The sequence below is a fragment of the Folsomia candida genome, unplaced genomic scaffold (genome assembly GCF_002217175.1).
Source record: "Folsomia candida strain VU population unplaced genomic scaffold, ASM221717v1 Fcan01_Sc015, whole genome shotgun sequence".
Classification (NCBI taxonomy): Eukaryota; Metazoa; Arthropoda; class Collembola; order Entomobryomorpha; family Isotomidae; genus Folsomia; species Folsomia candida.
In genome coordinates, this window is record NW_019091207.1 from 608,946 (window position 1) to 616,871 (window position 7,926).

Below are 7,926 nucleotides of genomic sequence, written 5' to 3' on the forward strand. Positions count from 1 at the left end.
GCGGCCACTGGGAATAGACATGTGAATTAATGTAATAATTGATTTTGATCAGAACTGATTTTATTAATATTCATGCTGCTAATGAGATATTTCTAGTTGAAATTATTTTCAATGTTAACCATTTTTTAGTACATATTTATGTAGTAGTAGGAAATGTGGGGATGCAGTTTTACGCTGTATATTTAACTTGTATATAGCATAAAAACAACATATCATTGACTTAATTAACTAACTGTACATATATTTTACATCTTCGTAGAATCTCTAGTGTACATATTCATGTATGTATGTGTTGTAATCCAGAAAATTAACGTATGACTTGACGCATCACCAAGAACCCATATTTTTAATCATTTCTCGCCTCTGGGAATTTATGTAAGTAAAAATAAATTGGAGACAACAAATTTGAAGTCATGCAATTGAAATATTTAGAATAGCTCTGACTTTTTTTATGCTAGTTTCGATGAATTCCAATTTTCTGAAGGCTACATCAACTTGAGATCTCCTCCTTCAAAAAGTGTCAAAATTTGGACTGTATATTTTTTTAATTTGCAACGACCGGCTCTACAAATTTGTCGTCCATAATTTTAAAATAAATTCCCAGAGGGGAGAAATGATCAAAAATGTGACGCTTTTGGCGATAAGTGATCGAATCCTACGTTAAATTAAGCTATGTAAACTATTTATGCATAATAATTTTAAGTGTTTCGGCCATAATATTTTATATTAAATATGTATGGCCGAACCCTTATGAAACTATCCGTCCAAACTCCATCCATTATGCGATCTTGATCCGTCCGTTCAAGTGATGGTTGTGAACAGCTAAAGTAGTCAAATATCTGTATAAGTCTGTAGAATTTAGCACCATATTCTTTAAAGTAACTAAAGTACAGGTTTCTGAATGTTTCCGTCCGTGTGGTTTCCATTCCAGTCAAAAATTGATCTAATTAACCCTAATACTTGATAAATTAGATAGAAAACATCATGATGAATCCATGATGATGAAATCCATTTCATGTGCCTGAATCGTAGCAAAGTAAATTTCAATTTTAAATTGATATACTAAATTTAATAGTTGCTAGATAAACATGTAAACTTTAGCATTGCGTCTAGTCATCCTATTTACATATGCAAATAACATATTTACAAAATTCTTAAAAATAAGATAAGCATATGTACATATTTACAGATATTCATCGCTATTCAAGGTACTATTTGGTTATCTGGTTATCTATCCATAAATCTTATCATTGCCATTTGCAGTTTATCTAGTCTAGCTTATCTAAATAGATGAATCCATAAATAAATAGATTGCTTTTTCAGCTCAATTTAACTTAACATTTGATCAAACTCTTTAAAAATATCACGGTATATTTGCCGCTTGTGTCACAAATAAATAATTGCAATACAATGTAAAAGTCGATATTCATAAATGGTGGTAAGTAACTTAAGTCATCTACATATTTAGTCGTATTATGTATTGAAGCATTAAGTGTTAAAATGTGTAACGAGTCAAAAAGTTTGGATGATATTACAATACGAAACAACATTTTAATAATAAAAAATGATTCAACTGAAAAATAATCTTCGAATGACAGATGTCAGCTATTCAGTAAAGTTGCATTTACATATTTACAGTGGCCGCGGAAGGGTGTGGACAGAGGGACCATGTCTCCACGGTTATTCGATGTCCCCATCATCTCCCCATCTTATATAAACCCCTCCCTCACCCATCCTACAATGTTAATGTCCCCAGATGTCCCCACACCTTCCGCGGCCACTGATTATTTATACTTATTTCAAAACCAATAATGACGATCCACGCCTACACCTTGCAAATTGGACCAGTCGAACATAAAATCATCCACTTGGTCAATCTACTCACTTTTTTGCATGTACATAAACCCACCGCAAAACCATTCTTTAAACATCAATCGCATTTTGTTTATTGGCATAAAATTCTGAAAAGCATGTCAAACTGTAAATAAAAATATTTTTACAAGTCGTGATATTCATCAAGTCCTGCAAATAACTTTCTTCGGTTATATGTACGTGAAGCGTGTCATAATACATAGTATTCTTAAACCCGTGCCAATTAGGCGGTGGTGGTGATAGTTCTGCAACATTGATAAGCACGAAAGTAATTTGCAATTGTCACCAAAAAAGAGAATTAGCCACGCCAAACGTGCAATATCTTAGGTAGAATCAGGCGTGATTTTTGTCTTAAATTAAGCATTGTGGTGGTTATTAGTAGTGTGGTCAGATTAATGTACGTAACGTAGTCGTGTTTCCGCTACTAATTTTACGTAAAAAACGACCTCATGTAAAAATAAGTGTCAATTTTCAAGATTCAGAATTCTGCTTTTATTTTATAGCAATCAACCAGTGTAAAATCATAATATTTAATACGCCATGCACGTAACCGAAAATATGTATGTATGTTTGTACACACGTGGATAGACAGGAAAAATCAGTGTTTCTGCTGTTAAAAAACACCTGCACGAAATTAGTGTATAAAAATGTTTTTGAACGTTTAATAACACCCACCAAAAATCTAACCGAAAATTGCATGAAAAGTGCATAAAAACCATGCAAGCACGAAAATAATATGATAATATTGAAATTTTTCTAAATATTTGATTAATTAAGAATCCGATCTGCTATTTTATGGTGTTTTCGTCATCATCAGGGTCCTTTGACTGTTTCCTTGGAGGATTTCTAGACAATGTCTAGAAATCCTCCAAGGAAACAGTCAAAGGACCCTGGTCATCATTTTAGTACTTTAATGTCAAGCGAGTTTTCAGTTTTTAATATGAAAAATAAATGAAAGTTTTTAAACCCGGATGAAAATATAACTCGAAGTTTGGATAAATGAATCTTGCCCACATTTGGCAGGGTAGGAAATTAAAAAATTTCTTAAAAATATGAAATTCCCGACATGAATTGTATTTAATGTATTTTCATACATTTTTGTGCATTTTATGCATTTTTATGCACCCACGAAAAGAAACACTGGTCAAAATATTAATAACCTCGCACGGTATCATTCTTTCCAGATGAGTTTACTACGTATCTAAATTTCCACCTCGTGAACTTTTTTACGTATTCACTTCGAGCAGATCTTAGCATTTCTTTACAATTATAGTTTCATAATAAATACGACGACTGGGAACCGTTTTGTACCGTAGTTTTCGCGAAAAAAAATCTTCTCAGAAAATCATACCGCGTATCCATTTTTATAAGCTACAAAGATACCAAATAAAAACTTGTTCTATTTAATGGTGCAGTATCAATTTCGCCTAGAATATGAACTCATTTGCCCAACTCTTTGGAACGGATGAGGGAACAACGAAGAAATATTTATTATAAACCATTTAAGGAAAAAGTAACGGAAAATTTTCAATGGTTGATTTTACAGGCAGGCGTCTTGTTAAAGTGAGAATTACTACGTTACAGGTGTGCGAGCAAGATATTTTGCCATGCTCTTTCATGATCAGTAGAAAGATGATTTAATCGAGACTAAAAATATATCGAGCAGTGTTTCGGGTAACGACTTGCAAGAAATAACGGAAAGAAAGTGGTTTCTTGCAGGTAAATATTTTGACCTGCAAGAAATGCACGGCGCGAGAAATAACGTCCCGTCGCGCTTAATTTATACGGCGCGTGGCTAGATGGCGCATATTTCTTGCACTTTCTCCCAGTTTCGTGCACCTCGCATTTCTTGCGTTTCTTGATTTGCAGTGCAAGAAATGTAGCAAACCTACAAGAAACGAAATGCTGGCCGGAAGAAAGTGATTTCTTACAGCTAAATATTTTGACCTGCAAGAAATACAAGGCGCAAGAAACTACGCCCCGCCGCTATAGTTCATACAACATAAGGCTAGATGGCGCATATTTCGTGCACTTTCTCCCAGTTTCTTGCACCTCGCATTTCTTGCTTTTGTCGCTTTCCGGTGCAAGAAATGTAGAAAATCCGTAACAAACATAGCAAATTTGCACGAAACGAAACACTGGCGGTACTCCAACGATTGCAAATTTTATTTTAAACACCTTCCTAAATATGCACAAGATTATCTTACCAATTTCATACCATCATCCTTGCCACCTACAATTTCCCCGTTCAAAAAATAGTGTCAAGTGTCATAAATAAAATGCAATTATACATGATTAAAACTAAATGAAATTGCCTAAAAAATTGCATCAACATCTTTTCTTTCGTATTAAAAAAACACTGAATAATTTCTAATCCAACGAATTAAACAAGACTTTCCTGCGCACTTGTTTTCTTCTCACTGCCTTGGTTGAAGCACGACTCCTGTCTTGTTCATAATTTGAACGCTATTCATGTCATGTCAAATTTTAAATCACCTCAAAATAAGCAAATTTTTAAAAAAGATTTGGGAAAAAACGATTGCACAACATTTCCCATTTATCCAATTTAATGATGCTTCAACATCATTTATTACTTCATAAATAACTCCAAAAACAAGATGACGAGTTAACAACAATGGTAAAAATAAATAAATAAACTGTAAAACTACTAAAGACAACAATCGATCTATTAAAAGAATAGAAAAAAAAACTTTAAAACTTCCGTTTAAAGCTTAAAATATGTCAAAATTCTGTGAAAAAATGTATTATATCGAATGGTTTTGGTTCATGAGCATGAAATTGATATGGTTCCAAGCAGCTCATCAAGCAAAGTATCATCATAACGATAACTCACCTATTACGCGATCATCACTGTCATACGGAGGACGGATTGTGTAACAGGACTCTTGCAATTTGTCCCTGCTGCTGCAAAGTCTGCTGGGTTCTTCCTTCATGGATGGATGACTGAACTGAATTTTAGGTTACTTAACATCTAGTTATTTCTTGGCAATGACTTCTATTCCTGCTGGTTTGGAGGTGGGTGGGATGTAAAATGGGCAGGAAATACCGTAAGTTTTAGAAAAAAATGAATGGATTTTTTGGGAAAAATTGAACGCCGATTGATGTCCCCATCCATATCCCGTCGTCGCTCAATACGAAATTAACTCTGCATACATACATATGCAGTGGCCGCGGAAGCTGGGGGGGGACATCTGGGGGCATTAACGTTGTAGGATAGGGGAGGGAGGGGTTTATATAAGATGGGGACATCGGATAACCTTGGGGACATTGTCCCTCTATCTTGTGAATAAATCAGGGTGCCAATTTAACGGCCCAACGAAAATGCAGTTTTGTCCAATCAAAATTAATAATATCGCCAATCATGAAATGTGCAACGGGCTTTATTTTAACAATAATTATTTGGAAATTTTAATGAAAATTGTTGCAAAATCAATAAATTGGTAGCACATGTCATGATTGGCGAATTTACTGATGTTGAGCAGGATTCTAGTCCGGGCAAAAAGTCCTGTTTTGATGGGAATCGAGCGTGCACGCCCTCATCCAGGGTGAGGAAAACCCCGGGGTTTTGCTATTGAAAACCCATACCCTGGGTTTTTACCCGGGTTTTGCGGGTAATCGGGGTAGTCGGGGTTTTGGGGGCAAACTGAGTCAGTGTCTCATGTTTAAGTTCAGAAATTAATGAAAAAAATCAGTTTTTCAGTAATTTCGCAACAAAACAGCTTATTAATTATATGTTAATAAGTAATTAGTTTGTTGAATTGCTACTAATGCCATGTTATCATATTTTGTAAAATTTGAAAACCCCGACTACCCGTGGGTATTGCTCAAATTTGCTACCCCAAAACCCACCAAAACCCGCAATACCCCAAAAACCCGGGGTAGCATACCCTGCCCTCATCCCTACTTCTGCACGGATTCATATGAAATTTTCAACTTTGTCCTAGAGATGCGAAATTTGGCATGCACATGCACTAACATATGCTGCATCATAATACAACATCAATTCCCGTTCCGTTCGCTATTAATTTTTTAGGAAAAATCAAAAACCAAGAAATGATAGGGATGACATTTGGTTTTTGATTTTTCCTGAAAAATTTATAGCGAACGGAACGGGAATTGATGTTGTATTATGATGCAGCATATGTTGGTGCATGTGCATGCTAAATTTCGCATCTCTAGGACAAGGTTGAAAATTTCATATGAATCAGTGCAGAAGTAGGGATGAGGGCGTGCACGCTCGATTCCCATCAAAACAGGACTTTTTACCCGGACTAGAATCCTGCTCAACATCAGTATTACTTTTTGTTGGAATAAACCATATTTTCGTTGGATGGTATAAAATAAATCCAATAAATCATTTCAAAATATCATCCATACGATCTGTTAATTCTACCTTAAATTGTCCCTCTGTCCCCACGGCTTCCGCGGCCACTGTGACACATGCACTTTCCAAATTCAGACAGGTGACAAGTGGGTTTCCTCCATCCATGAGTAAAAACTTTTCGGCTTCATTTACTTAATGCTTTACTTCCACTTTTTATTGGTATTGCCTTCATCCCATTTTTCCCTTGCTCAGTCAAAGTGGGAATTTACCAATATTTCCCTACACCAGGAAGTGCATTACGCATTTTGAAAACTGTCCCCGTCCGTACGTGTATTCATACATAGGTCTCTGACAAAAATAACATGTACATGAGTGAAACATGAATGAAAGAAACCTCAATGTGTCGTTTCGTTACGTAAATAAACCCCACAAAAGAATATGACAGAAGAGAAGCAGCAGCACAGGTACGCACAATTCACGACGACGGATGTTACATAATCGGTTCTTCAATTTTGGAGGTAAAACAGCCCTCCATCGAGTAAGTAAAACTCATTTTAATCGTTGTTGGTTGGAGAACTTTGCATTCGCATGTATGCACTCTGTCCAAAGTAAGTTCAGCATATGTACGTACATACAAACGAAATAAGCCCTCCAACTCGGTGAATATCCGATTTCCGGTGGTGGATTGGATTAGATTTACTTACTTACCTTTCCATCCAACTAACCCTCTTGCAACTCACCCTTCTTCGTTCGTGATGTTTGAACTGTGGCTTAAGACAAGTAACAACTTATGTACAACCGACCAAATAGAAATATTGTTACGTTTTAGCGTGTGTCTGCCCTTTTGTGGCATGGCGAAAGGAAAGCAGCCCTATAGTAAATACTCCAAATATTATACATACATTTCAGAATTCTTGCAACATTTGTATGCACATAAGTTGTGAATGAAATGGAAAACTGTTTTGTTGAAATGTGTTGGTGACTCAACTCTGTAACCTCCTCAGTTTTGTGAGCATTTTTACCTGCATTCTGCTCCTGGAGAAAGAAGTCATTAAGGTCGCGAGACTGTTGACGTAGAGGTTAGGTTATTGTTCTACTTTTACATGCATGCATGCAAAAGTTTTTTTTATACATATTTTTTATTTCAGAAACATTACGAAAAAGTAAAATTGAATACATACAGCGCGGATGTGATGATATGGATGCACGCAGAGTCGAACTCGAAATATGTAATAAGTAGATACGTCTTTTTTTGCAAATCTATTTTGCAATCTGCTTCTCTGCTGGCAAATAAGTAAAGTAACTGCAAAAGTGGCATCTTGATTTCTCTCAAGTTGCGCTTCTTACCTTGAAAAAGAAACCAACTGAGGTGTAGCTTATTATTATCGCTTCCCTTGCCTCACTCACGTAATTTTCCAAGGAATAATAAAATTTAGATGAATTATATTACACATTGTGCGATGCTTCGCAATTATTCTTTGCATCTTCTCACTCAGACGGTGTATATCAAAATAACAGAAAAAACTGCACAGCAAACTAATAGATATTTCGTACATATAATCATTACTCAATAATACACGCCATACTTAAGAAGAAGAAGAAAGAATCGAGATTCAAAATTTTAGAATGTCACGGGTTACTGCGTCTAATACACAGCCGTGACGTTATTGCCTCTCAGGGAATAGAATTACGTGCTAGGTGTGTAGCAA